The sequence below is a fragment of the Oryzias latipes genome, chromosome 8 (genome assembly GCF_002234675.1).
Source record: "Oryzias latipes chromosome 8, ASM223467v1".
In the NCBI taxonomy this organism is placed as follows: domain Eukaryota; kingdom Metazoa; phylum Chordata; class Actinopteri; order Beloniformes; family Adrianichthyidae; genus Oryzias; species Oryzias latipes.
This window is the reverse complement of record NC_019866.2, coordinates 2,538,669-2,553,805: the sequence shown is the minus strand read 5'-3', so window position 1 is coordinate 2,553,805 and position 15,137 is coordinate 2,538,669.

Below are 15,137 nucleotides of genomic sequence, written 5' to 3'. Positions count from 1 at the left end.
AATACCTCACAGCTACAAAACCAGTTAGTTCTTAGTTTCTGGTATACAGCAAGTGTTTAGGTTTTCCCCATCAAACTAGTTTACTGTTAAGTTTGTTTCATATTTCAGCTAAAATCCTTTTTAGATTTTAATCTGTATTTAGATTATTCATCTTAAAACCAAAGTGACTCAAGCTTCTATTAAAAATCAAAATTGAATGCATGTATATGATGAATTAAATTGGTATGGAAATACTCAGGATGACCAGGGTTTGTTTTTTTGATATTTCTTTCCGTGTTCCTTGTTCTTAAAATAAAAACACACCTACATTCTAAAATTTCTTCTTTGAATTTGGCCAAATATTTACAAACAGGAAACATAGCCTGGTAAACTGAACCTGTATCCCTTGTATAACCCGTATAACCTTTATGACCAGAATGACCTTCAAAGATTGAAAAAGTGTTAAGAAACAGAAACATCAGACTAGAGCCCTGCGCAGGACTATTTTCTTCATCCCGCTCCCGCCCGCGCCTGCTGAATTTCTGACCAATCCCGCCCGCTCCCGCAACGTATGCGTTACACTCCCGCCCGCACCCGCAATATGTATGTCCACTCCCGCCCGCACCCACAAAATTCAGAGAATTTAGTCCCGCACAGTAATAGAGAAGCATTGATTTGGATCGTCTCCCGTCCCGCAGGAAAAAAAAACGTATTTGTATTGATATTATTAAAGAGATTCGTGTCCCTCCTCCAGCCTCATCTTTTCATGCATTCCTCTTTTGTGTAATGTGCAACTTAATTATTAAATATATTTTCACAAATCCTGTTTGGTTAAAAGTGTGCGTGTGTCCGCGCGCAGACAGACAGCCTGAAGCACGCTGAACCAGCTGGTAAAGATGCAGGTCAAAGTCATTTGAATTCATGGAGAGAAAAAAACATTGTAATGGTTCAACAGAGCTGAAAATCTATGAATTCATTTTTTCCCGACAGAAAAATACTTTTTTTTTAGCGTCAGCCTTTTCCAGTTTTGCTGATTCGCAGATCTGAGAACCATGCGTGACTCAGGATGAAGCTCGTTTGAGGTTCTTTTCTGCTTCATCCATTGACATCCTGTCCCTGCTGCTCCAGCCTTATCCGCGCAGTATTGCCAGATAGAGTAACAGCTCTTTCTTCCTTGTGCTGCGCTAAAGCGCCCCGACTATCGTGTCAACCTATGATGACCGTATTTTGCGCTCTGTGTAAAATACATTGGGAGCGCGGGGAAAAACAACTCTCAACTACAGAGGATATGAACAGGTGAACAGGTAGAGAGGAAAAGCAGTTACAGAGGCGGGGGAGGGGCTTTGGCTTCAACTCTGTCAGAGAGATGCAAACACGGCATCGGATTGAGATGCAGCTTTCACTGCAGGAGTTGAAGCAGAGACTTTCCCTGGGATGATCTTATGATCTCAAACATGGAAACATGATTACCAAGTAGAACTCTTCAAAATAATAAACCTGGTCTCTCCACATTCTTGGTGTCTACCATGCATTGATAAACACATCGCTCCATGCAGCGATCAGACCATAACTTTAGCTGGTAGCTCCGCCTACACGCGACCACGGTATCAGGCTTTAAAGAACACACTAGGAGGCGGGGCGTTGCACACCCCCAACAACAGGTTAGATGACAGAGGCCATTGGGCGTCTCTACCTGGTGCCTTCACGGAGCTTCAGTACATAAGAATCCAACAGCTGCACAGCCCAACGTAGTCCTCTAATATATATTCATGAGATATTCATGGCAGCACTGATCCCGCGGGGGTTTTTTTTGCCGCCCGCTCCCACCCGCAGCACAATTCAAACCCCCCAATCCCGCGAGATTTGGGACCGCGGGACCCGGCGGGACCCAACCCAATGCAGCCCTCTACATCAGACACAGAAAATACAGAACTCAGGATAATTGTGGAAAAACTCAGTGGATAAACAGTGTTTGCTTCACTACACAGATGTGTTTGGATATGGGAGGTAATAGTATTGGAGTAAAACTCTCCAACTACCCTGGCCGCTTTGTGTAGACTGAGGCCCACTGCATGTGATTCTTCTTCACAGTAATTGCCGTCTTTTTCTTCACATTTTACAAGTTTCTATGTGCAATGTTACCAATTACCAGTTTTAGGAGTGTTTCTTGAGACGGTTAAGTTAGGTTCGCCTAACTATACTTTGGGAGATGATTAGTTATTTTGATTTTAGGGTATGAACACTCAAGCTCTGGGAATTAAAAAAAAAAACCCTCTGCGGGTTGTTTCTCCTCCAAACCCGTGTCCTCTTTTGGACACAGACCTAGATTTTAATAAACACATTAAGGCAAACTTTGACCACATCAGTCCAGTTCTGAGGGCTTTCCACTGGCTGCCTGTCGGATAGAATTTAAGGTTCTAAGGCAGTTTAATAAAGCTTTAAATGGTTTAGTGCCAAAATACATGATTGACCTCCTGACACAGTTTGTACCGGCGCCGGTCACCTGGATCTTGGTCTTTTGTTAGTGCCCAAAGTCAAATCCAAACATGAAGAAGCTGCCTTCAGCTTCTATGCTCCACAGATCTGTCATGGTCAGACAAGCGGACAGAGAATCACAAGAAAAGACGTAACAGAATCCTAAGGATTAAATAAAGGGGCTGATAGCGGCTGAGTAGCTCGGTTGGTAAGGTGAGAAGCTACCATGCAGGAATCCAGGGTTCAATTCCTGGAGGGGAAGAAACAATGGTACTGGGGGCAATTACCATATCAATGGTGAGCAGTTAACATCACTCAGTGAGGGTCCTTAGGCAAGACCCTTAACGGTACCGCCTCCCGAGCGCAGTTCAGTTGCAGCTCACCATCCCCCCCAGGGGATGGGTCAAATGCAGAGAAGAATTTCCCCATTGAGGGATAAATAAAGTATCTGAAAAAAAAAGAAAAAAAAAAAGCTAATGACCTTCAGAAATATACCCAGCAACTTCATCATGAAAAAGATGGGCTGCCCATGAAGCCTCAGGTAGCGGTTCTTAAATGCAGGGTAGCTAATTAGCTAAGTGGAGGCAGCCGTGACAAAAGATCCACTGGTGAGTGGGCGGAGTCACTGTTAACGTGCACAAAGGAAAAAAAAAGGCAACAGTGAGAAAAAATGAAAACCAAACAAGGAAAACACAGCAATATCTAGAACAGACTTCTAAAAAGCCTCAGATCAGTTGAAAAACTGAGTCTATTTAAATACCTATGGCGATTCATCTCATGCCATAAAGTGAAAGGGCGTAAAGACAACTGAGCAGGGGTTCAGGAACTGAGTGAGTGAACCTTACAACAACGCAGGCGCAATTCTAACCGAGCTACCCCGTATTTTACAACTGCATGGCTGCAATCCTCCTTTGCGCCCTCACCAGGATTTACGCTCAGTGTTAAGGGGACGTTTTTTGTCACTTGAGGGGGCGGTGTTCAGGGGTGTGTTTGTCACTTGGGGGCAGTGACCTTTCTGGTTGATCTGATTGGCTGAAATTTGCATATCTTATCGGCGAGGCAGTGGGGCGGGACTTTCATCTTTCAGCGCAGGGGGGGGCCAACAGGAGGCTCTCTGCCTTTTATCATATTTTCTATGTACAGTACTTTCACAACCATAAGGTGAACGTCTTACATTTTCTCCAAAATGTTCGGAGCCGCCCTAATGTGTTGTTGTGTGACTTCGGTAAAGAGGATCTAGGAGAGAACAGCATGAGAACGGTACGGAGAGAAGTGAGGACGTGAAAGAAGACACCCCCCCTCTTTAGTACTAAGGTGCAGATATGAGCATAATGCAGAACAACTTCGTTTTGGAAACCCTGGAAATGCAAAGAGACTCGATTATGAAGCACAGTTTAAACTGCAAGCTAGCAGCTACGCGGAGGAACACGGGAATAGAGCAGCTGCAGTTCGGTTAAATTAGATCTTCACAGATTTGGACTTCCTGCTTCAATAAGTCTTCTGATAAACGTTCAAATGTGTCAGCAAGTACCTCAATCCTTTTGTATTAACACAGAGAGTGAACTACAAATGTATTTCTAATCAGAATTGTTCGCTTCAAGCTGTGAATGCAGACATGCAGCCACAAGGAACCGTCAACAAAGTGTAGACTCTGTGAAACACCATTCTGTAAAAATCAATAACCTCACAAAAAAGAATAAATGTCTATATTTATATGAGCTGGTAATGAAGACTCGTCAGCATAATCGTGTTACAATAAATATTTTGTAGGAAAGTCCATCTTTATTTTATCTTGTTGCATATACGTTTTCAAATTTTACTAGATATGAATCATGACTAAAGTTATCAATAGTTATGAAGATACTGAAGCTACTGTCACCAAACCTTCTGTACAGACCAATGATGACCTTATTGTCATAATATAATAAAGAATATGTTAATATTTCACTTTGTTTATTTTTAGGAATTTTTCATATTTACAAATGGATCAGATTTGGTCAGAAATCCTCAATAGCTCTGAAGATGTTAAAATTTTTTTACATAATCTTTATTTTAGTAGGAAAATAAGGTCATGATTAGTCAGTACAGGAAGTTTTGTGTCAGTTTTAATCCTTTTAATCCACGTTACAGCCGCTGTTTCTTTTTTATTAAAGCCTCTAAAAGAAAGTCCCGCCCCGCTTCTTCGCCGGACTTGACATGCAAATTTCACCCAATCAGATCAGCCAAAAAGGTTACTTCCCCCAAGTGACAAAAACACCCCTGAATACCGCCCCCCAAGTAACCACTCTAAAAATAAACATGTTTTCTCTGTGATCGACAGGATGTTTTAAAATGTTACATGTATTTGGGGGGATCTGGTTCCCCTCATGAACACACGGTTCACATCGGCAGCATGCATGTATCTCCACCCCCACGTGCACACTGCCACACTGCTCCCTGTCTGCTTCATCCTCCTCCTAACCCACAGTGTATTGATGGACAGTCTTCTGCTCATCTTCGGGTGAGAATTTCAACTTTGATGTAATATTTGTCGTCTCAGCCGATCTGGTATTATTGTTACACAGCTTAAAATAATAACTTATTCAAATCAGCGCCTGTATCCCCCACTTTCTCCACCCTTCTTCCTTTTACCCCCCCTCACATTCTTCCCCTTTCCCTCCCCACACACATTGAATGTAACAAATAAATAAAAAATAATGGGAAAAAAACAAAAAGGGGTTTATACAAATTTACACTCTGGTTTTCTAAGATAACCTCTGTGTGATACTAAAACCTGTCCAACAAAAAAAGGCCTTCAGCTCTAATCTGTTTGCTTAGTTTTTGGACAGAACAAGTTAAGAAAACGTATTTTTGTATTTTCTATTAATATTGATAAAGAAACAGAATGAAAAAATGAGTATTTTTTTTTACTGTCTTCCCTTTTCCATTATTTTGTTTTGTTGTTTGTATTGAATGGATTTTGGAATTTGTGTATGTTTTGAAGAGATATATATTGTGTGGTTGTGTATCGGGTGCTTTCATGAAAGGAACAAATAAATAAATAAGATCTTACGTAAATTTGAATGATAAAAATCCAGTTTGCATTCTGATTGCAATTGATGTCTGCAGCCAGACTGCGGATGCAACAGACATCAGCAGAGAGTGAAAACAACTTCATCTACTCTGACCTGACAGCATTCCTGCAGCTTTGGAGATATAAAAAAATCTCCCTTTGTCTGTAGCCGTCTGTCTTGTCATTGTCTTAGATTTTCCACATCTTTAGTTTTCCAATTTACCAGAGAAACTTTCATTGGCATTTTTTCCAAATGCCTTGAAAAGAATTCACCATTTCAGGTTTCCATAAATTCCTCTGCTGCTTAGATTTGAATAAATTATAAAAACACACAGTCATCATGAGGCTTTTATTGGGATTAATGGTTATATTTTTTACATTTTTCTTGCAAACTCATTGAAAAGTCATCTGGCAGGTTTGTCTGCTCTTCTTTCATCACATGCCTTTATGAGGAGTAGAAACGTTGCTGATGGTGGAACAAGGGACAGCTCTTAAAAGTGAGTGTGTCATCTGATGTGTTAAATGACAGGAACATTTTCCATCCAGCTGGCTTTACTGCTTCTTTTATTTATTTATTTATTTCTACATCATTTTAATTTGTGCTTGCTATATTAGAAAAGGAAACTTGAAACACACAAATTCATACAAAATACTGAGAAAACAGTTTCTACTAAAGGAGGTTTTGTTTTTATGTCAAACAAAACTTCATAAGATTTTCTTTAAAGAATGTTGACCTTTCATATCGAGACCCAAACATGTTTAAACCTCATGTAAGAACAATTAAAGTTCCACTCTGATCATTGTTTGATTGTAAAGGTTTTCCCAGTGGTCTTTCAATCACAGGACATAGTTTCTGCAGAGCAGCAGGAGTTTGTAATTTACCCCTGAGCTGTGCACAAGACTGTTGATGCATAGTAAGCCTGCCCCCACTTCCCACCATCCTTTTGTTTACACTCTCTCCCTCTTGCTTACAGCCCCTCACACCTCCAACCTGACGTCAGCGGTGCAACAATAGTGGGGAGCGATATCAGAGCTATCCATCCGTACGGTTCTGATCCAGATTCCAGCTCAGACGAGGAAAACAAAGACGTAGATGATCACCAGATGATTGATAATCAAATTCCAATCCCTTCTCATTTCAATAAATCCCACTAACAAAGAAAAATGATCACGACTTTTTTGTAATAATAGGTGATCAGTCAGTTTTAAATGTTCTGTTTCTCCTATTGACTGTATCTGAGAACTGGAGAGAGAGACTGTGCCGTCATGATTTACTCCCAGATCCAAGCAAATTAAGTCAATTTAGTCGCTATTTTTTGTGACTCCATGTTGAAACCAGAAATTGTCAATAAGCAGTGATGGGACCGAATCCATCAGGGTCAACATTTCTATGGAAAAATATGAAAAAAGAGGATTCTAAAGAACATGTTAAGAAGATGTTTCAGAGCAAGAATGGTTATTCTGAAAAATGGCATGACTGACTTGTGTCTGTTTACTTCTATGAGAGTTTGACTTCCTGCAGTCTGTGGGTACTTCCTGTTTGGAACTCCAGGGGGCAGAGTTCACCCAGTTTTCATTTACAGTCAATGGTTTCCCCTGACTGAGCTAATATTAGTGACTGTAGAGATGATTGAACTGCTGAGGAGTCCCAAACGACACAAACACACAGGAACACATGTAACAACAAAGAGAGTAACAGCAACAATGGCAAATACAGGTTTGGAGAAGAAAGACGGAGGAAAAATCTACAGGGAAACAAGAAGAAAAATGACCCCCCCAAAGTTGTTCTTTATTTTCTCTGCAAGACTTTGAAACAAAAGCTCCTGCTGTTAAGTAGTAATAGTATTACAAGGATGAAACAAAGATGCATGTATAAAGAAAGAGTAAACACAAGAGCTTGTTTAGGAGAGAATTTTGGATTTCACATCATTAGAAGTTTAACTTTCTTGTGAGGAGAAAAGGGAACACAAGGTAGAGGGTAGAAGAAAACCTTATGATGAATGTTCCATGCCATTCATTGTAGTCATGTGGGCAGAAGGGGGGCTGGTAAAAGGTCTGGTAGGTCTATAAGGTCTGGTAGTTGGTCTGGTAGTTGGTCTGATAGTTGGTGCGGTAGTGGCAGTGGTGGTGGTTGAGGCAGGAGACAGGAATGTTCCCACTGTCTCAACCAGGAAGTCCTGGAATCGGCTGAGTCTTTCAAACTCCATCACTGCCGTAGATGATAACACAGCTGCCTGATGCCAAGAGCCATCCTGCTTACACATGAGGGGGCCTCCAGAGTCACCCTGATAAAAAATCCATTAAAAGTCAAATTAATCAATTAATTTACAAAGATGTTCGTGGATCTGTTTGTCTACAAGTGGATGAATCAGCATGGAATGCAGCACAGACCCTTGGATAAATATCTATTTAGAATAAATAGCCTTTACTTATTTAAATTAATGTTTTATTGAAACTGTGTTTTATCCCCAGATACATAGGTCTGGTTCTCATCCAGATTCCACTATAACCTGCACTACATCATAGAAAAACTACCTAGAAGTAAATTTCATGGGATCTTCAGGGTTGAAGTACCTCAGTTACACAGCATTTCATTCAGATCTGAAGAAAATTGTTAGGAAACACAAAATAATGATGCATGCAATTCTTCAACAAATGATTTACCTGTTCAAGGGTAAAGCGTCCGGTACAAATGCTGGGATTTGCAGCTGTTGAAGTCGGACATTCTAGAACTGAGGTTTGGAACTCCTGCAGAACTTCTTCTTCTGAAAGTTTGGTAGAAATGTGATCAATTGAAGCATGTCTGCGTGCTCTTCAGACATCATGCAATTTCTTATACTTTAATGTGGACTCACTTCCTCCACGTCCAGAACTCCAGCCTGCAGCCCAGCATGTTGTTCCCACAGGAAAAGTTCTTCCGTTGTCCAGACAGATGGGCTGGATGTAATTATTCAGGGGGGGCCGGGTGGAGAGTTGCAGCACAGCAACATTGGACCCTGTCTGGTTGCTCAGAGTGATATTTGTCACATTCAGTGACACCTCAAAGGGGTTTGATCCATTCTGCTTCAGACGACCCAACACAACCGTCCACTCAGACGCCACAGGAGGACTGTGGAAAACACACTTTAGTTTAATCATGACAGAAAACATCTAAAAAATGTTTGTTTTCAAGTTCAAACCCCATCCACAATATTACTCAAATAGTATATCTAAATGTAAAACATGAACAATCTCTATGTTTTGAAATGACATATTTTAGTAGCTGAGGATAAAAATACAAAAATACATTCAAGTGTGCTTGTTTCATCCACCTGTAGTTGAAGGTGAAACACATACACCTTTGGTGAGAGACTTGAGGTACTCAGGGCGGACCACATCCACTTCCGGAGCCTTGCCACTGAGGAGCTCGTTGACTACCTAAGTGACTTCAGCCCGGGTAATAGACAGCCTCACCCCAAAGTCCTCATTCTCTTCTTCCTCAAAAGAAGGCGTGTCAGTGGGATTGAGGAGATCCTCGAAGTATTCCTTCCACCGCCCGACAATGTCCCCAGTCGAAGTCAACAGCCCCCCACCTGGACTGAAGACGGTGCCTGTGGAGAACTGCTTTCCCCTCCTGAGGCGCCGGATGGTTTGCCAGAATTTCTTCAAGGCCAACCGATAGTCCTTCTCCACGGCCTCACCGAACTCCTCCCAGGACTGAGTTTTTGCCTCCGCAACTGTCCGGGCTGCAGCTCGCTTAGACTGCCGATAACTGTCAGCTGCTTCTGGAGTCCCGCAAGCCAGCCAGACCTGTTAGGACTCTTTCTTCAGCTTGACAGCATCCCTCACTTCCGGTGTCCACCACCGGGTTTGGGGGTTACCGCCGCGAAAGGCACCAGAGACCTTGCGACCACAGCTCCGAGCAGCAGCAGAGACAATGGAAGCGGAAAACATGGTCCACTCGGACTCAATGTCCCCAACCTCCCTCGGTGCCTGTTTGAAGTTCTCCCGGATGTGGGAGTTAAAGACTTCCCTGACGGAGGGCTAAGCCAGACGTTCCCAGCAGACCCTCACTGTACGTTTGGGTCTTCCAAGTCTTTCCGGCCTCCTTCCCCGCCAGCGAATCCAACTCACCACCTGGTAGTGATCGGTGGACAGCTCTGCCCATCTCTTCACCCGAGTGTCTAAGACACAAGGCCGAAAGTCGCCTCAAACAACTACAAAGTCGTCATCATCGACCTCCTGCTTAGGGTCTCCTGATGCCAGGTGTATTGATGGACACTCTTGTGCTCCGCCCACTGTATGTGATCCTTCTTCGTCACCTGCCGTATTTTACTTTGCATTTTATAAGTTTCCTTGTGAGAAATTGCCACTCACTGGATTTGAGGGTGTACCCTAAGATAATTAAACTAAGGTTCGCCATGAACTTTTTTTGAATTCAAGAAAAGAAATGTTATTTTAATTCATTATATGAACACTCCTGGTTTAAGAGTTTTTTCCATTTCTTCTTCTGTTTTTTAGAAAATAAACAGCCCTTTCTATTTATGGCTACAGGAACAAAAAGGAGAGACTGAACAAAACTGTTTTCTACAACAGCTTTTATCTCATTTAAATATATTTCAAATTTTGCCCTAGAATGCAATTTGCTTCTTTTTTTCGTAAAGGCAGTGTGACACGTATTTTGTCCGTTTGAAAGTGAAAAACTGGTAGAACACATTTATAAGTGGAGGCGTTTGAAGAGCGCAAAGTTGTGCGTTGGTTTTGGCTTTATTGCGGGTGATCAGCACAGACTGATGGTGGAATTGGTCCTCCGTCTAGAGCAGCATAGAATAAAGATCAGCGCGCGGTGAAAGGTGTGTAAATAAAGGGAAGTTTCTGGGCAATTTAATTTGAAAATGTTTTAATATATTTTACGCACAAGAGATGTGTGACGCTCTGGCAGTAGCGCACTCTGCAGCGACCCGACCTCTGCGCGTCGGAGCAGCACGCATGGAGATCCCTTACCTCCACCTTTGCCCCGTCTTTGACCTTCAGTGAAGGGCGTGTTTGCCAACATCAGCGCAGAAACAGGCTGACCCGCTGCAGAGTGCGCTGCGGTGGCCTGAGCGTCACAGAAAGCAGCGCATCTCTGAAGTTGATTCATCTGGACTAAAAATCTTCTTTTTAAGACAAAAGTGTCATTTAGAAAAATATTATCCTTCAATGCATCGTTCTCCATTTCTGACCCCTAATTAAATCATCTCAGATTTGGCATCTATTAGATTTCTTCATTCTATATTCAAGTGATGGAGTTTTAGTTTTATTTATATACGTCAACATCACTGAATATTATTATTTTAGGTAAAAATGTAAGCTCGGACTGAGGTTTGGTGATAATCTTCTTACCTTTTAGGAAGAGAGTCTGCAGAGCCACCACAAAGATCAGCTTCAGAGCCATGCCCGCAGTCTTTTGTTGCAAAATATAATATTTTGTGAGAACTTTATATGCACTGCACGGTTCCCCATATTTTAGACACACTCAGAAAGCATCTTTGACACCTGTTACCTGTCAGACTAGGGAAGCGATTCTGTAGCATAATTAAAAACAAAAGAGAAAACAGAAATGCCTTTTCATTTTCAAAATGAAGCTGCACTTTTTGACTCAAAATTAAAAAATACTTTTTCATTTTCTTCTTCAACACCCCTTATTCTGTCACTTAATTAAAATGATTAAGAAAATGAGCCCCGTTTGATTTGACGTTTGATGACGTTTGATTTTCAAAACGTTTTTCTGGTAAATGCGTTGCAAAATTCATTTAGAAATGTCTAATTTGATCATTAAAATGGATTAACAGAAATGCCTTTTAATTTTCAAAATGAAATTCCATCAAATGACTCAATATTAAAATAAAATAGCAATACTTCAAAATGCGTAGTCTGTGTCATGATTAAAACGAAAATGCAAAGAGGGAATTGTATTTTCATTTTAACAACATTGCGAACATTGTCACTATATTCAATTAAAAAAAAGCATTTCCAGTGAGGAGGCGGGGCGATGACGTCAGTGCTTCTTCTGTGTATCCGGCTGCTAAGAGACACAGACATGTTAGGAGCAGTGGAGCTTTGTGTTAGCGGCAGAGAAAAGGGGCTTTGTGTTGACCGTGTTTTTCTTTGGACCTAGCTGCCATTTTTGTGGAATACTTTTCCATTGTAATTTTGAGTCAAAAAGTGCAGCTTCATTTTGAAAATGAAAAAGCATTTCTGCTTTTGACTTTTATTTTTAATTATGCTACAGATTCGCTTCCATGCATCATACATTCCATACATGGTCCTCCTTACATCAACCTAAAAATATTCACTGCTGACATATTTTATACAGAATTACCATTTACATTTCCCTGCATCTCAAATCATATTTTTGAAGAACTGTTTGTGTTGTTGGGACCCCCCCCCCCCCCACACACACACACACATACACAAAGGTTATACAGTATTAGATTAGAAAACTGTTATGATAGATACATTAGAATCAACTTTGTGAGCTCTTTAGTGCTGTCCTAGTGGCTCCCTGGAGCATTTTCAAAAATATTTGAAAATGTAAAAGGACGGGGGAGAGAAATACACTGACCAAAAATATAAACGCAACACTTTTGTTATTGCTCCCATTTTTTATGGTATGAACTCCACATACACAACATAACCAGTTCTCTGAAATATTGTTCACAAATCTGTCTAAATCTGGGATAGTGAGCACTTCTCCTTTGCCAAGACAATCCATCCCACCTCACAGGTGTGCCATATCAAGATGCTGATTAGACAGTATGATTGTGCCTTTTCTTGTGGCCAATCTAAGGCACAGGTGTGCCTTAGATTGGCCACAAGAAAAGGCCACTCTGAAATCTTCAGTTTGGTTTTATTGAGGGGGTCAGGGGGCTCAGACAACCAGTCAGTGTCTGGTGTGACCACCATTTGCCTCATGAAGTGCGACACATCTCCTTCGCATAGAGTTGATCAGGTTGTCTATTGTGGCCTGTGGAATGTTGGTCCACTCTTCTTCAATGGCTGTGCGAAGTTGCTGGATATTGGCAGGAACTGGAACACGCTGTCGTATACGCCGATCCAGGACATCCCAAACATGCTCAATGGGTGACATGTCCGGTGAGTATGCTGGCCATGCAAGAACTGGGATGTTTTCAGCGTCCAAGAATTGTGTACAGATCCTTGCAACATGGGGCCGTGCATTATCATGCTGCAACATGAGGTGGTGTTGTTGGATGTAGGCACAACAATGGGCCCCAGTATCTCGTCATGGTATCTCTGTGCATTCAGAATACCATCAATGAAATGCACCTGTGTTCTTCGCCCATAACATATGCCTGCCCATACCATAACCCCACCACCACCATGGGCTACTCGATCCACAACATTGACATCAGAAAACCGCTCACCCACACGACGCCACACACACTGTCTGCCATCTGCCCTGAACAGTGTAAACTGGGATCCATCCGTGAAGAGAACACCTCTCCAACGTGCCAGACGCCATCGCATGTGAGCATTTGCCCACTCAAGTCGGTTACGACGACAAACTGGAGTGAGGTCCAGACCTCGATGAGGACGAGGAGCATGCAGATGAGCTTCCCTGAGACGGTTTCTGACAGTTTGTGCAGAATTTCTGTGGTTATGCAAACCGATTGTTTCAGCAGCTGTCCGAGTGGCTGGTCTCAGACGATCTCGGAGGTGGACATGCTGGATGTGGAGGTCTTGGGCTGGTGTGGTTACACGCTGTCTGCGGTTGTGAGGCCGGTTGGATGTGCTGCCAAATTCTCGGAAACGCCTTTGGAGACGGCTAATGGTGGAGAAATGGACATTCAATTCCATAGTAACAGCTCTGGTGGACATTCCTGCTATCAGCATGCCAATTGCAGGCTCCCTCACAACTTGCGACATCTGTGGCATTGTGCTGTGTGATACAACTGAAGATTTCAGAGTGGCCTTTTCTTGTGGCCAGTCTAAGGCACACCTGTGCAATAATCATGCTGTCTAATCAGCATCTTGATATGGCACACCTGCAAGGTGGGATGGATAGTTTTGGCAAAGGAAAAGTGCTCACTCTCACAGATTCAGACAGATTTGTGAACAATATTTCAGACAACTGGTTTTTTTTTTGTGAATGTGGAAAATGTTTCACATCTTTGAGTTCATACCATAAAAAATGGGAGCAATAACAAAAGTGTTGCGTTTATATTTTTGGTTAGTGTATATTTTTTGTTTTAATATGGTTTCTGTAGGAGGAAAAACAAGACACAAACATTCTTAACGTTTCCCAATGCTGTAAGAATGCGTAGAAAAATATTGTAACGCCCAGCAGGTACGTCACTTACAGCGGGCAAAACGGGAGCCAAGCTGTCTAAAAGTAGAGCTGTCAATCAATTGGCTGCGCTGGAGAACTGTCTTTGTCCAGTACAACGCACGTCTCCAAACAGTTTCAGAGAGGGGCAGGCAGAAAGACTAGCTGAGAGCGCAGTTTCCTTTCTAGCATAACAAGCCCCTTAACTTTGAACACGCACCACATTGAACATTGCACAGGGCTCATCAACCTCTCCCCCTTCCACACTCATGGTGCAACATAAAGAAACAACATAAGAGGAAGAATAAACTAAGGTGGAACAACAAAACTGCCATACAAAAAGAAACGTGGGCAAACAGAAACGCTCATGCTGAGCCCTAATAAGATTAGGGGACCGGGTCCCACAATCCCCTGCTGCTAACAGACCTAAAATGCACATGACCGCCATTACTATATTAGGTTTTTTTAACTTTATTGTACAAAACGAAAGTACAATACAAAGCACAAATTTACAAAATAAACTTCAGATATGCCAGGGGAGCATACATATTCACATTCAGGTTTTTACAACTTTCATATAAACATACAGCTTTCTGATACAATATTACATTTCGACATTTCTGTCAAACGAAGATTTGCGTCATAGCCTGCGACACACGTTTCTACCAGCAGGGCTTTTTAAAATAACATTTTTTTTTTACTTTTAGCGGACCGCTAGGCAGGTGGCTGATGTAAATGAACCACCGTCAGTTCCGTGCATTGTTTGATGAAGTTGAAAGCGAATATTCTGATCTGCTGCTACACAACAAAGTCCGATGGCTGTCCAGGGGTGACGTTTTGCGTCACTTTATCGTCTATTTCGAACACGTGAAAACATTCTAGAAAAGCAAAGACCTGAACTACCCGCAACTGGAAGATCCTGAGTGGCACGAAAAGCTGCACTTTTTGGTGAAGATGACTGACAGGCCACCTAAACAAGCTGAATGAAAGTCTCCAGGCGCCGCAAATGCTTGAAGCTGTTCTGTCATTCCAGTGCAAGCTGACTGTCGTGGGGCATGCATGTTCCATTTTATTGTTTTGTGTTCAAATCCTCAAAATAAAAATGACATCAAAAATCGGACTTCTTTATTACGTTTCTTTAATTTTATCAACACAATGAAACATAATTCATTGGTATTGTAATGAAGTTAAACTTGCACAACAGAGCAGTCACGTGACGCGTGGTTCTCCCCAGAATGCACTGCAGGGCAAATAAACATTTAATCGTTAATGCTCATGATGTATTTGTAGCAACTTAGTCATTTTGATAGTAGGCTAATATAG